The following is a 16,101-nucleotide window of genomic DNA, read 5'->3' on the forward strand; positions in this document are numbered from 1 at the left end:
CTAATGGATGAATATAAGACAATAAACCTTAAAAATAAAGAATTGAAAGTAACTAATCAATCTTACACTCATAAGTACGATAAATTAATTAAAAACAATGACTCTATCATCAAAAAAAACTTAGAACTTAAAACAAGCAACCAATTGCTAACTCAAAAAACTAATACCTTAATTAAAGATAACGAAAGACTAACTAAGGAAGTTTCAGAACTTAAAAACAGTAACCAAACTATAAAAGATAATCTTACAAAAGACTTAAACTTACTAAAAATAGAAAAACTAAAGTTAACAAAAGAACTTGAAAAATACAAACTTATTGTAGAAAAGTTTACATATAGTTCTGAAAAATTGGAGATGATTCTTAATAGTCAACGAGCTGTGTTTAATAGAGCTGGTTTAGGGTATAAGCCTAAGAATAAGCAAAAGTTTCTTAAAAACTTTTTTGTAAAAGCTGGAAAAAGTAAAACTAAAAATATAACCTATTTTTGCTGTAGAAAAGTAGGACATAAAGCTAATGTGTGTGACCATAGAAAAATAGAAGCTAAAAAAAAAATTTAAAAGGTTTAGGTTCCAAAAGGAACCAACATAGCCAACCTTGAATGACCCAAAAAAACTTGGGTACCTAAAATTGTATAATTTCCTTGTGTAGGAGTGTCTTGCAGCCAAGGTCGACAAAAACTGTTGGTACTTGGATAGTGGCTGCTCAAGACACATGATGGGTGACAAGGAGCAATTCTTCACCCTAGAGCCTAAAAAGGGAGGTGCTGTGACTTTTGGAGACGATAACCAAGGTCACATCGTTGGCATAGGTAAAGTACAAATCACCTCTTCAACCTTCGTTGATAATGTACGATTTGTAGATGGTCTTAAACATAACTTACTTAGCGTTAGTCAATTATGTGATAGAGGTTTTGATGTTCTGTTTAAGCCATCTCTATGCATCATAACTAACTCAATTAACAATAGCTTATTATTCAAAGGAATAAGACGTGGCAATGTTTATGTAGTAGATCTTGAAGATCTCGCCAATAATAGCCGTTGCCTAGTAGCTAGTGATTCTAAAGTCAATGATGCAAGTTGGTTATGGCACCGTAAATTAGGTCATGCAAGTATGGATACAATATCAAAATTAGTTAAAAAAGATTCTATGATTGGTTTGCCAAAGCTAAAATTTGAGGAAAAATAAAATTTGTGAAGCATGTCAATATGGCAAACAATCTAGAAGCTCCTTTAAATCCATAAATTGTGTCTCTACTGCTAGACCCCTTGAGCTACTTCACATGGATCTTTTTTGGACCAACTAGAACCACAAGCCTTGGTGGAAACAAGTATGGTCTTGTCATTGCAGACGATTTTTCTAGATATACATGGGTCATGTTTTTAGCTCATAAAGATGAAGCATTTTCAGTATTTAAGAAATTTCATAAGGAAGTAACTAACTCAAGAAATGCTTCAGTTATAGCTATTAGGAGTGATCATGGAACGGAATTTGAAAATCATCTATTTGATGAATTCTGTAGTAAAAAGGGAATAACTCATAATTTCTCTGCACCTAGGACACCACAACAAAATGGAGTTGTGGAAAAAAAGAATAGAATCCTAGAGAAAATGGCTAGAACCATGTTGTGTAAAAGTAACCTTCCTAAGTATTTTTAGGGAGAAGCCATTAACACATCATGTCATATATTAAATAGAGTTTTATTAAGACCAATTATAAAGAAAACACCTTATGAACTTTGGAGAGATAGAAAGCCCAAAGTAAACTATTTTCATGTTTTTGGATGTAGGTGTTTCATTCATAATAATGGCAAAGATAACTTAGGCAAATTTGATTTCAAATCTGATGAAGGTATCTTTTTGGGATATTCTACATCAAGTAAAGCTTATAGAGTCTTCAACAAAAGAATCCTTATTATTGAAGAGTCTATACATGTTGTTTTTGATGATACTAATGATGTCTCTTCTAGCAAGAGAGTAGCTCTTGATGATGATGCAGGGATACTTGAGGGAAAGATGAATGACAGGACATTACAAGAAAATGAACCGAAGCAGATTGGAGATACATCAACAAACCAAGAGGTAATTGTTGATCATGGGCTTACTAAGGCTTGGAGGTATGCTCATGGTCATCCTAAAGAATTAATCTTAGATGATCTATCTCAACCTGTTAGAACTAGAGCCTCTCTTAGGAACTTAAATAATCATCTTGTATTTGTTTCACATTTAGAACCTAAAAACATAGAAGAAGCTGAAAGTGATGTAAATTGGATAAATGCTATGCAAGAGAAACTTAACCAATTTACAAGAAATAAAGTATGGAACTTAGTTGAAAGACCCACTGAATACTCAATAATAGGAACTAAATGGATATACAAAAATAAACTTGATGAAAATGGAATTGTGATTAGGAACAAGGCTAGACTAGTAGCAAAGGGCTATAATCAAGAAGAAGATATAGATGTTGATGAGACTTTTGCTCCTGTAGCTAGACTTGAGGCAATTAGATTGTTACTAGCATTTGCATGCAATAAAGATTTCAACTTATTCCAAATGGATATAAAAAGTGCCTTCTTGAATTGGTATATTAATGAGGAAGTTTATGTAGAACAACCTCCTAATTTTGAGAATCATCAATACCCCAATCATGTTTATAAACTAAACAAAGCACTTTATGGTCTAAAACCAGCCCCTAGAGCATGGTATGAAAGACTTAGCAAATTTCTATTGGACCATGAATTTTTTAGAGAAAATGTTGATACAACTCTATTTTTGAAAAAGAAAAATAAAAATATGTTGGTAGTGCAGATTTATGTAGATGATATTATTTTAGGTGCTACTAACAATCGCCTTTGCGAAGAGTTTGCTGAGTTAATGCAGAGTAAATTTGAGATGAGCATGATGGAAGAATTGAACTACTTCCTCGGACTTCAAATCAAACAATCCAAGGAAGGAATTTTCATCAATCAAGCTAAATACATCAAGAAAATGCTAAAGAAGTTTGACATGGATGGAAATAAGTCAATTGGGATCCTAATGAGCTCATCATGCAAACTAGACAAAGATGAATCAGGTAAATTAGTAGATCAAAAGCTGTATAGAGGTATGATAGAATCTTTACTATATCTTACAGCAAGTAGACCTGATATTATGTTTAGTGTATGCATGTGTGCTAGATATCAATCTAATCAAGAGAATTTTTAAATATCTCATAGGAACAAAAAATATAGGTCTATGGTACTCTAAAGAATCAAGCATAAATTTAATAGGGTACACTGATTCAGACTTCGCTGGTTATAAACTTGATAAAAAAAGCACCAGCGGATCTTGTCATTTTTTAGGAGAAAACCTAATTTCATGGTTTAGCAAGAAACAAAACTCGGTTGCACTATCTATGGCTGAAGCCGAATATGTTGCTGCCGGAAGTTGTTGTGCTCAAATTTTATGGATCAAGCAACAACTTGGAGATTATGGCATTAAACAAAATAAGATTTTCATAAATTGTGATAATACAAGTGTCATAAATCTAACTAAAAATCCAATTCAACACTCAAGAACTAAACATATTAAGATAAGACATCACTTCATAAGAGATCATGTATTAAATGGTGATGTAATGCTTGAATTTGTTTACACCGATGATCAACTTGCTGATATCTTCACAAAACCCTTGAGTGCAGATCGATTTTGTGTTCTTAGAAGAGGGTTAGGAGTGATTGATCCATTCTTGTGCTACTCTTCTATAATTCATTGATTTTGATGATTAGCTTATATTGGATATAGGATTTCACGTCTATGGTCATCAAATCATTCCTTAAGTTATAAAGATTCTCATATCTCTCTCCTTTGGCACAGAATTAACTGAGTTCTTTGGTTATGTGCCAGAGTTCGAGTCGACTCGAATAGATTTTAGAGTCGGCTCATGGGAGAGTCGACTCGCGCATATTTAGGAGTCGACTCGAGGTCGAAAATCCGACTTTTAACCATAAGCGGAATATTTTTCTCTTCACTTCTATTTTCAGCCGCCACTGTTCAAAAGCCCTAGAGTCGTCTCCTACCTCGTCCCCGACCATTTTAGGTCCTTTCCCTCGAGTTTTTCTTCCATTTCTCTTGTCCATCCCTCGATTTTTAGGTCAGAATACCTAAGAAAGCCGCTGTCCCGAGCCGGAAGAGACCTCTCTCCGCGAGCGGCGCCGAGCGACGGTCCAAGGCACGGAACGAACCCGTGAGACCACCACCTCTGGTTCCTTCCCCGCCTAGGCCGGTTCCCTCGCGTCCGTGCACCGGGAGGGCAGTCTCTACTGGAAGGAAAGTCAACTTTGACTTCCTCTCCCGGGAAGGGTTCACCCTAGGGCATCATCTTAGGACTCAAGGGTTAGAATTCTTCTATTCTTTAGACCTTCCTACCTATCCAGGATTAGTTAGAAAATTTTATGGGACTGTCGCTAGAGGTAGCGGTGGTATCCAGGGAGCCGTAGCAGGTGTCCCTATTTTTATCTCGGAGGACTTCATTGCTCGAATCCTCCATCTCTCCCGAGAGGGGATTTTTTTCACTCATCCCCATGATAGGACTGAGGCCCTTACGGCCATCTTAGGGAGCCCACCTCAATCCCCAATAGAGGAGGTGTTTGCAAATCAGCTTTCAGCTGAAATGCGGCTCCTCCTAAGTATCATTTCTAGGACTCTCTTTTCCAAAACTGGTAGGTTTGACTTCATCTCTAAAAGAAACCTAGCATTGATGTTCCACATTCTCCAAGACACTCCCATCAACTTCTCCAAACTCATCTACAAATATATCTGTGAACCCCTAGATAAACCTAGGTTGAGTCTCCCTTATGGCATGCTATTCACACTCTTCTTTAGGAGTTAGAGGTCCCTATCCCTGAGGGGGAACCCTCTCGTTCACTTAGAAATTCTGATCACATGGGTGAGGGGACTCTCCACAGAATGGGGTTCCATAAAGTCGAGAATGTTTGGGTTAGGAAAGCATCTTCATCCACACCATCCGACCCTACCACTCATCACTCACCTAGTCCTGATCATGACCAGGACCACTACACAGCTCCTCCCACTTTTTTCTCCACTTCTGGTCCTTCATTCCCATCTACTTCTGCTGGACCATCTACAACTCCACCACCTCAGCAACCTTTAGAAGTCCGGATCAGCATTGAGCAGCTCCGGAAGATGAGACAGGATATTGTGAGGGAGCTAAGAGATGATTTATTGAGAGAGCTCCGAGGTCTACTGAGTGCTCCCTCCTCTGATGTTGTTCCCTCCTTAGCAGCCGTGTCCAAGATGGTAGCAGACCTGAAGGAGGAAATCTACAATATAAGGAGCCTAGTCCAAGCTCAATACTGGAATCTTAGCGACGTAAAGGATGACACAAGGAAGATGCGAAATAGCATCAGAAACGAGCTAAGTAGCCAGAGTCAGGGTGCAGAAAGGCTAGCAAATGCCTTGATCTCCAAACTTGACACCCTCCAAGAAAGTGTGACCCAGCTCACTTCGATACAGTCTAGGGCCACCTCGGAGATCATCGAACAGCTAGGGAACGTCTCTGAGGGGATAAGCTTAGTCATCAAACATACCAAGCTGAGTACGGGAGCCATATCCTTCACTACAAAGAAACCCTAGTGTATTTTTTTTTCTGTTATGTAATCACACTTGTACTCAAATTTGACTTTAATACAATGAGTAGAACTTTCCTTTCACAACTGTGCAATTTGAGTTCTTATACTTTTCGTGTTTGTGCCTTTTTGCTATGATGACAAAAAGGAGGAGAAAATATGATGAATGTAAAGGGAATCACTAAAAAGAAAATCAAAAAAGTAAAAAGTAATTTGTTCTTAGTGGATTCGATACCTCGAGGCTCATTATCTCTCTATTGGGGCTCCTTAAGAAGTAATCTCCAGAATCTATTCAAGGGATATTTGGAGATTAGTTGAATCATACTCAAGAACAAATTGATAGATTTTTTCTCTGAAAGTAAGAATTTAAGCTCAAAAGCTTCAAGACGTTAAAAGAAAATTCAGAGAACCTAAACAAAATCGAATGCATATGTTGAGGGGGAGAATCTGAAATCTTAAGAAAGCAAATTCATTAAACACATATAAGCCAAACAATTGATTGCATGATATGAAGGCTTATATAATTTCAAATGAAAGGGAGAGCTTTAGTTCCAGGATTTATTGATTCATACCTTTCAATTTTGGATAAATTAAATGACTAGACATTTGAATTCATTTCAAAACTTTACTATAAATCACCTCTTGGTTGAGCAATTAACTTTACAAATAATCAATATTTTATCATCATCAAAAAGGAGGAGATTATGGAGTGATTGACTCTACCCCTATTTGATTTTGATGAGCTCAAAGCATTTGAGTATATTTCATATTGTACTAATGAATTCAATCTAGTGTTTCAGGCAAATATATGTGAATTTATCTTTAAGAGCATCGAGCTTTTTGTTCAAAGTCATTTGGCTAAGTATTGAACTCAATTAAGCCAAAGTCTGAAGCTCGAGTCGACTCCGGAAGATTATGAGTCGACTCCAAGTATTTCAGAGGTTCTAGCACAAGCTCGAGTCGACTCTGGTACATTACGAGTCGACTCCAACAGAGAACAGACAGAAGGACAGAAAGATAAATTTCAGACCCTGTCACCGAGTCGACTCCCGACAGTTTCGATCGACTCTAAAGAGTAACAAACAGAAAGACAGAGAAGTGTTTTCTAGACCCCGTTACCGAGTCGACTCCAGATGGATTCGAGTCGACTCCAACGTTTGGCGAGTCGACTCCTAAACATGCAAGAGTTGACTCTCAGAGGAAAGCAGACTGAAAGGCAGAAAACTAAACAAAGTGACTCTGTGAATGAGTCGACTCCGAGAATACGAGAGTCAATCCCAAGTCAGCCGAGTCGACCCCAACAAAGTGCGAGTCGACTCCGAGGTAGTTCAACTCGAAAGACAGAGGATCAGTTTTCGGGCTCTGAGAGCCGAGTCGACTCCAAGATGATCCGAATCGACTCGAGAGAGAAATGCAGAAAAATAGATCTCTGGAATCCTGAGAACGAGCCGTCTCCAAAAGTGCCGAGTCATCTCCGGATATTGGCGAGTCGACTCCAGGTTTGGCCCGAGTCAACTCCAGGACGGGACAACACTTTAATTCAAATCCTGAACAGTGGGCGAGTCATCTCCAATAAAGCAAGAGTCGACTCCAGCAACAGCCGAGTCGACTCCAGATCGAGCGAGTCGACTTCGACCCCAACGGATACATTGTCAGGAGGTGCAGACTGTGCAGAACGGACACAAATTCCCTCCTTAAGCAGCAGGATATATTATGGAGACAGAAGTCCAGGGTCCAATGGATCTTGGACGGAGATCGGAACACCAAATTTTTTTCATCAGGCGACGGTGATCAAGAGGCATCAAAACAGGATCAGAGTCATCAGGAGTGAGGATGGACAGCTGTCGGATGATCCTAATATGATCCAAAGGATTGTGGAAAGCTTCTTCAGAGCAAGGTGGACGGAGCAGTTAGGGGAGGGGAGCCGAGTGGAGATGCTGATGCCTACTGTGAGGGTGTTGGAGGAGGAGATTATACTGATTAGGCCGATATCGAAGGAGGAGATTAGGGAGGCGGTGTGGTCTCTTGAGGGGGACAAGGCACCAGGGTCAGATAGTTTTCCACCGTTGTTCTTCCGGAGGTACTGGATGGTAGTGGGATAGGATGTGACGGTGGCCATACAGTGGTTCTTTACTACAGCTGTGATGTCATCAGATTGGCAGAGGACTTTTATTATCCTGATACCGAAGTGGCAGGATGCTACTGAGCCTGATCACTTTCGACCGATCAGCCTGTGCACCACTTTGTACAAGGCAACGGCGAAGATTCTTGCAGTCAGGTTGAGGAATTTTCTTCTGAGGCTGATCAGTCCAGAGCAGGATGCTTTCATAGGTGGTCGAAGCATCTCCAACAATGTTCTGATCATAGCCCAGGAGTTCACATTCGATTTGAGGAGGGCCCCGATGAGAAGGAGCATGATAGGAGTCAAGCTTGATATGGAGAGGACCTATGATAGGATGTTGTGGGACTTTGTGCATCAGTCTCTGCAGGAGTTTGATTTTCCAGAGACATGGTTTCGGTGGATTATGGGTTGTGTCAAGGCTCCTTCTTTTGCCATCCTGGTGAATGGCACACCTTCTCATTTCTTTGTATCTTCAGAAGGGTTGCAGCAGGGATGCCCGCTTTCCCTCCTTTTGTTTATTATCTGTGCGGATGCTTTATCCAGATCCTTGCATCAGGCTGTGCTCCTTCTTTATCCGCTTTCAGATCGGCGACTGCGCGGCAAAGATTGTACTTTTCTTGAGGCCAGCATTAGGCAGAGGGTGGAGGGTTGGATGAGGCATTCACTATCTATGATGGAGAGGATTACTTTGGTTCGGTCAGTCCTCTCTTCGATCCTACCTATCTACTTTCCACTTCTTTCATCCCGGTGGCGGTTCTGAGGACCATGGAGCAGCTTCTCAGAAGCTTCATCTGGGGGAGGCAGGGTGGTAGAGATGGTATTCATCTACTGGCATGAGAGGTGATGTGTCAGCCGATTAGATGTGGAGGTTTAGGAGTGCACTCCTTACTAAAGAGGCAGGAGGCTTTAGCGGCGCGCCATGCCACTAGATTTGTTATGGAGCCTGACAGTATGTGATCCTCACTGTTGAGGGCTAAGTATGGAGCTTTGGTGCCCGGAGTGAGGGCAGCCCGCCACCACTCTCCGGTGTGGAGGGAGATGTGCGCTAAAGCAGGGGTGGTATTGTCGGAGATCAGATGGGTTGTTGGCGACGGAGGCTCAATCGATGTATTAGAGGATTGCTGGGTGACTGCGTAGCCAATCAGTCGCCTACCTACCATGGTGGATTCAGGATGCTAAGCAGGCTATAGGGTCAACGACCTGATGGTCCTAGATGAGGGCAGGTAGAGGATGGGGTTGGTCCGAGAGGTGTTTGGGGAGCAGCTGGTAGAGATGGTCCTGGCTCTCCCGGTGCCCACTGAGGGAGAGTCTGACAGGCTGATCTGGGTACCATTGGGATGGTTGCAGGTGCAAGCTAGGAATCTCCAGGCTCTTTTCAGTGGGGAGCCGTCAGGCAGATTGAGGGTGGGTGGATTTGAAGGATGCAGATTCATCCGCGGGTGGCCCTCTTCATCTAAAAGGTGGTCTGGGGCTGCCTACCTACCAGGAGTATGCTAATCAGGTGGGCTGTGCGGATCCTTCAGTATTGCGAGATGTGTTTGCTGTGTTACGCCCCGTTCGATGCGACGTTCGCAGCGGAATTCGAACGGGACATCGTTCATTACATGAACGCACCTCGGATCGTAAAATTCAAAAAATTTTCTGGATCCAAATCCAGAAGATCTTTGAATTCATTAGGGAGGGGAGATTAGGATCTGAGGAAGGTTGATTAAGATTCATAAAACTGAAGCTAAAATCAAAAGAAATTAATTTGAAGATCTCATCTTCAAAAATTCAGCAGGTGAAGAACACCGCAGCCTAATGATCTTTCTAGGTTTCTGTTTGAGCCACACAATTGTCTAGCCTCTACAGGTATCCACATGAGGATCTAATCATCTGAGATAGGTTCTTACCGGAGTGCTAGCTCCTTGCAAAGACCTCTCATGACTATCATATAGATTAGAAGATAAAAATCTGCAACATACCTCCTTAAAGAAGAAACCTTTCTTCTTCAACCTTACTCGCGATGGAGGAAGAGCAAAGGGGAACCTTGCACGTGGATCTTCCTTGCCTTGCTACTGTGGAAGAAGAGGAGGATGAAGACCCCTTGCTGCCGTGGAGAAGGAGGAAGAAAGAAGAGGAGGCGTGGAGAGAAAGAGGAGATAATTCATCTATAACTTCTCCCTTGCTACCCTTTTATAGATTGGGTTTAGGGCTCCTCCTAATCTTATTAGGAGTATGGGACTATAACCCACCCTTGGATTAATGCCAAGTGTCCAATCCTTGTGCTCATAGATGCATGACATATGTCTATTTAATCAATTGATTAATTTTCTAATCATATTAGGATTCCTAATCTCATTAGGAGAATTAATTAATTTGGGAGCATGCATCCTACGACGCCATGTGGACTTTAAAGTCCGCATAGTGTGAACATGACTTAAGTCATATTCATCCTACAACGACATGTAGTCTTTAAAATCCGCACAAATCTTGGTTTAATCAAATTGACCCAATCATGAACCCAAATCAATTTGGGTCGAACCCAATTTGATTTGGCTCATTAAATCAGCCCAATTGCAATCCAATTGCAATCAATTCCACTTAATTCTTCTTCCATTAACTCACTAACACTTAGTGGGTTAATTCAATCACCAATCATATTGATGATTGATTTCTATTATGATTCCAAATCACAATTATGATAGTCTGACTAATTAAATCCTCTATGTGTGTGATCCCGTAGGTTCTATTCTGACTGGTAGTGAGAAATATTGAGATCTCCATCTCAATATCACTGAAACTCCTTTCAGTGGACTGAAACGATTTCAGTTCTACTCTTAGGGTTCACTGATCACCAAGTGAATGCCTTCGAGTCTCACAATCCACGAGTGACACCTAGCAGTATATGGTGGCAACCCAGCAGAATAGAATATCTGAATCTCTTGGTGCAGTTAGCGTATGATACAATCCCTCTATCATCGATCCCGACGTGACGGAGGTTATGGATATCTCGTCAAACCTCATCGTCTGTCATATGTCAAATTTATACGACTTCCAGTTTGAGATATGAAAAACTCTTTTTCTAAAATACCTGGCCAGGAATTTATCGAACTCAGTCTCATAAATCACATAGGATCACTCCTAATCTATCAAGGTCGATAGATCCCATCTAGATGCAACTCTATTCCAAAATGAACCTACTGCAGCCAATTCGCACTACAAGGACCCGAATGATAGGGCCCAAGTTTCCATGCTCGTCAAACTACAGCAACCTCACAGTGAATAGCTGAGGCATCGCAGGTCAAAGGACCAGTCATACAACTGCAGCATAAGTAGTCACTGACGAGTAGATAGACAACCATGTGATTACTATCTTTGGTCACGCTCAGTACCTTGTTCTCTAATAAGTACTTGCATAATCACTCCAGTGTCTCTACACCATGGACTCGAGACTCGTCCATCTGACTAAGTGATTTGTGCACTAATCTCAGCGGATCGATCACCGTCCCTCGTGATGGATCCATCGATCAGGAGCATTTAGAAATTAATCCCTAATGACACATGCCTCAAATTCTCAACTCCTTGAAATTATGTCATCATCTATTAATTTTTTGGATGATTCATGGACACATACAAACATAAATAAAAAATAAATTGCCCAATCTTATTTATTAATAAGTGTCAAATTACAAATTTATGCCCCAGATTACAAATATGCATCAGCCACGTTGGCTTCTAGAGCATACTTCTGACAATCTCCCACTTGCACTAAAGCCAATCAGACATATATTTAAGTCCCATTTTTTCAAGATGGACTTCTAATTTCTTCTGACTCAGCTGCTTAGTGAATGAGTCCGCCACGTTATCAGAGAAGTCTACTCTCTGCACCTCTACATATTTCTTTTCGAGGTAGTCGTGAATTAGATGAAAATGCCGCTCTTTGTGCTTGGACTTCTGGTGAGACCTCGGCTCCTTAGCTAGTGCTATGGCGCTGTTGTTGTCGCAGAAAAGGGTTATGGCATCGATGACATGACTCCTAGTTCTTCGACAAACTTCTTGTACCAGAACGCTTCCTTCGCAGCATCCGATGCAGCAATGTACTCTGTTTCCATGGTAGAATCTGCAATAATCGGTTGCTTGAAACTCTTCCAATTTACCAATCCTCCATTGCATAAGAATACATATCCTGATGTAGACTTTCTATCATCAGGGTCAGTCATGAAGTCTGAATCAGTATATCCTTCTACCTTTAACTCTGTGCCTCCCCCAAAGACCAAAAACAGATCCTTAGTCCTTCTCAAGTATTTAAGGATATTTTTCATAGCTATCCAGTGCTCCTCGCCTGGATTTGACTGATATCTGCTCGTGACACTCACAGCATGTGCTATATCAGGTCGAGTACATAGCATGGCATACATGAGGCTTCCTATTGCCGATGCATAAGGGATCCTACTCATGCGCTGAATCTCTTCAGATGTTTTGGGGCACATCTTTTTGGAGAGATTTATCCCATGCCTTAGGGGTAACAATCTCCTCTTAGAGTTTTCCATGCTGAACCTCTTCAGCACTTCCTCTATGTACATTTTCTGTGATAGGCCAAGCATCCTCCCCAAAATATAAGATGCTTCACCTAGATCTTTCATGGAGAACTTCTTAGACAGCCATAACTTGACCGATGTGAGCATAGGAATATCATTCCCAATTAGGAGTATATCATCCACGTACAATACGAGGAATATGTAGCCCTCCCAACCTTTTTGTACACACATGGTTCCTCTTGATGAAATCCAACGATTTGATCACATCATCGAAACGAGTGTTCCAACTCCGAGATGCTTGCTTTAGTCCATAAATGGATCTTTGCAGCTTTCAGACCTTGTGATCACCATCACTGGAAGTAAAACCCTGAGGTTGTTCCATATAGATATCTTCCTCAAGATATCCATTAAGAAAAGCAGTTTTCACATCCATCTGCCATATCTCATAATCATGATAAGCTGCAATGGCAAGCAACGTTCGAATGGACTTCAGCATGGCTACCGGTGAAAAGGTATCTTGATAGTCAATGCCTTCGCGCTGACTATAACCTTTTGCCACCAACCTTGCCTTATAGGTCTCTACCTTGCCATCCGAACCCATTTTTCTTTTGTAGATCCATTTACACCCAATAGGTACTATACCTTCAGGCGGATCTACTAAGGTCCATACTTGGTTGGAATGCATGGAGTCTATTTTTGACTTCATCGCATCAATCCATTTTTCGGACTCGATGTCTAACATCGCTTCGTTGTAGGTCTTGGGATCATTACTATGATCTCTTTCTCCCATGAGAAACTCTTCCTCTATTTTCTCTGTAAGCATATCTAAGTATCTTTCAGGAGGATGGGAGATCCTACTGGATCTACGAAGTGGACGAGGTTCTTCATGTATTGGCTAAATGTGAATAGGTTCACTAGGCTCAATTGCTCGTTGCTCTTCAGAGACTTTCTCTTCAAGCTCAATTTTTCTCCCACTGCCTCTATCAAGGATAAACTATTTTTTCAAGAAGACGGCATGTCGACTCACAAACACTTTGTGATCTTCTGGGATGTAAAAATTGTATCCTAACGACTCTTTAGGATATCCAATGAAACGAGCACCAATTGTCCTCGACTCTAACTTGTCCGCTTGTTGTCGCTTGAGTTGAGCTGGACATCCCCAAATCTTGAGATAACCAAGACTTGGTTTCTTACCATGCCATATCTCATGCGGTGTGGTAGGAACGGACTTAGAGGGAACTCTATTCAATATATAGATAGCTGTAAGTAGGGCATCTCCCTACAAGAATAAGGGTAAGTCAGTGAAGCTCATCATGGACCTGACCATATCCAATAGGGTCCGATTTCTCCTTTTTGACACTCCGTTGAGTTGAGGTGTTTCAGGAGGTGTCAACTATGAAACTATACCATTTTGTTTGAGATAATCGCGAAACTCTCCACTAAGGTATTCTCCTCCTCGATCTGATCGAAGAACCTTAATGAGTTTCCCTATCTACTTTTCCACTTCAAATCTGAATTCTTTGAACCTTTCAAATGATTCAAATTTATGTCTCATAAGATAGACATAACCATACCGTGAGAAATCATCGATAAAAGCAATAAAGTAGAAAAATTGACCCCTAGCCTGCACATCGAATGGGCCACACACATCAGTGTGTACTAGGGCAAGTATTTCAGTGGACCTCTCTTCATGTCCTACAAAGGGTAATTTGGCCATTTCTCCTTAAAGGCAGGATTAACAAATCGGATATGACTCAGAAATCAATGAACTCAAAAGCCCATGTTTCTCCAATTTGTTAATTCTGTCTTCTTCTATATGATCAAGTCTGAGGTGCCATAAATACTTTTGATTTATCTCATCTCTAGATCTTTTTGATCCTATGGTACTCACTATATACTCAGATACGTTCACAGATACATCCATATGTAAGTGATAGAGACCGTCAATCATAAAACCACGTCCAAACAGTTTATTTCATAAATAAATACAAATGTAGTCTTTATTGAAATTGAATTCATAATGTTCCTGTGCTAGACAAGATATAGAAATCAGATTTCTGCTAGCACTAGGTACAAAATAACAATCTCTAAGTATCAAACTAAATTCTGACGGTAAATGCAAAGGGTATGTGCCCACAGCAACAGCAGCAACTCTTGCTCCATTGCCAACTGTTAGGGGAAAAACCCCAAGTCATATATCCACAGAGGCGCTCGGCCGAAGAGCGCCGACCGGAAAGCTGCTCGGCCAAGAAGTGCCGACCGGAAAGCCACTCGGCCGAAGAGCGCCGACCGGAAAGCTGCTCGGCCAAGAAGTGCCGACCGGAAAGCCACTCGGCCGAAGAGCGCCGACCGAAAAGCTGCTCGGCCAAAGGATGCCGACCAGGAAGGCGCTCGACTAGAGGGCGTCGACCAGAGCGCGCGCCAAGAGGTGCCCCACCCAAAGCTGCTCGGTTAGAAAGTGCCGACCAAAGACAGCGCCGAGGCGCTCTGCTAGAAGGTGCTCGCCTAAAGGGCGCCAACCAGGAGCACTTGAAGCAACCCCGCCACAGGGCGCCCCATTGGGCGACCAGCTCGGCTCGGCACTCTTGCCGAGCCGATGCCTTAACCAAATGTTCAACCTCCGCCTAAAGTCCAAGGGACTGACAACTCCTACGGCTTGCGACCTGCCACTATCTCCAAGCCATCAAGGCATAAGATCTTCGCAGGTATTCGGCACGACCTGCCATTAATGCATGAGACTCTCTCAAGTCTCCGATGCACTCAGTCATTTAATGAACACGGCCCAAGACGATCTCCGGATCACTGAACCATCAGAGCGCATGGCTCTACCTGACCGCCGGTTCATTCGGTAATAAATGCACTTACCATCCACAGACCCCAGGCCCGCTACGGCCGACGGTTCAACCACTCCAACAGGTCCGATCGACCGTGACAACTCCCTGGTTCCGGTCTGATTCGGCCTTTTTTTTCCACCACGCCATTAATGGGCCAAATCGTGCCCAATTATCACATAACGGGACAAAAACGGGAGAAAAAATCCGAAGCTCTCTCTGTCTTCTCCACATACTCTCTTCCCTGCTCTCTCCACATACTTGCCCCCTCTGACTTAGGCATCGGAGGGCCGGCGCCGGGGAGCCCGGCCACCGGCTTTTTTGCAGGACAGGACAGGACTGGACGCACCACCCCTCTTCGGACTTGCACACCCCCCGCGGCGGAGGACGCAGCCGGCCGGCGCACCGCCGTCCGCCCCCTGCAGCAGCGGAGCTCCTCCTTCGCCGGCTTCGCGGCGGCCCCCGGGTCCAATTTCCAGCAACAGTTGGCGCTAGAGGAAGGGCCCGAGTTCGCCACCATGAAGCTAAGAAGCAAAGGGGCTTCCAACGCCTCTCGACGTCCTCCACCAAGCCCAGAATGTTCCGTTCGGAACTCATCACCCCCGGTTGAGCCAGCACCTCAAGTTCGACCGGAACAATTTGATGCCCTGGTGCAGCAAGTGCAGGCGTTGGCTACCGCCGTTCAAAACTTGCAACCCAGGGGCATCCCAGCAGCACCGCCTCCCCCGGCTCCAGTTCAACTGGGGCCCCCTACTAGCAGGCTTCCTCCTCGAGGTCAGGACTCTCAAGTCCAGGCCTCCCTCTGGAGAGAGCACCCAGTCAGAGATCACGGAGGCTGGCCACAGCCTTCAGAAGCCGAGTCGGTTCCAGGGCAACCTGCACCCAGAGGAACCGCTGTAGCGATCCTCCAGAATGATGAACTCGACAAGAAGGTCGAAAAGCTGGAGCGCCAAATCCAGGCACTCCACGGGAGAAAATCGGGACGTAACGGCGACTTCGAGTTC

At 42.8% G+C, this 16,101-nt stretch overlaps 1 long non-coding RNA gene across 1 annotated transcript; it reads right to left on the reverse strand.

Annotated features, from left to right (window-relative positions):
* Nucleotides 1-14,811: 14,811 nt before the first annotated feature.
* On the reverse strand, nt 14,812-15,270 carry LOC149750896 (uncharacterized). The gene is made up of 2 exons (XR_016399044.1): nt 14,986-15,270; nt 14,812-14,929 (listed from the first exon to the last, which is right to left on the reverse strand). It is a non-coding gene; the product is annotated as an uncharacterized LOC149750896 (long non-coding RNA).
* Between the last annotated feature and the right edge of the window lie 831 nt (nt 15,271-16,101).

The sequence above is a fragment of the Phoenix dactylifera genome, chromosome 18 (assembly GCF_051530095.1).
Source record: "Phoenix dactylifera cultivar Ajwa chromosome 18, Ajwa_hap1_PhDact_Kaust_v1.1, whole genome shotgun sequence".
Taxonomy (NCBI): Eukaryota; Viridiplantae; Streptophyta; class Magnoliopsida; order Arecales; family Arecaceae; genus Phoenix; species Phoenix dactylifera.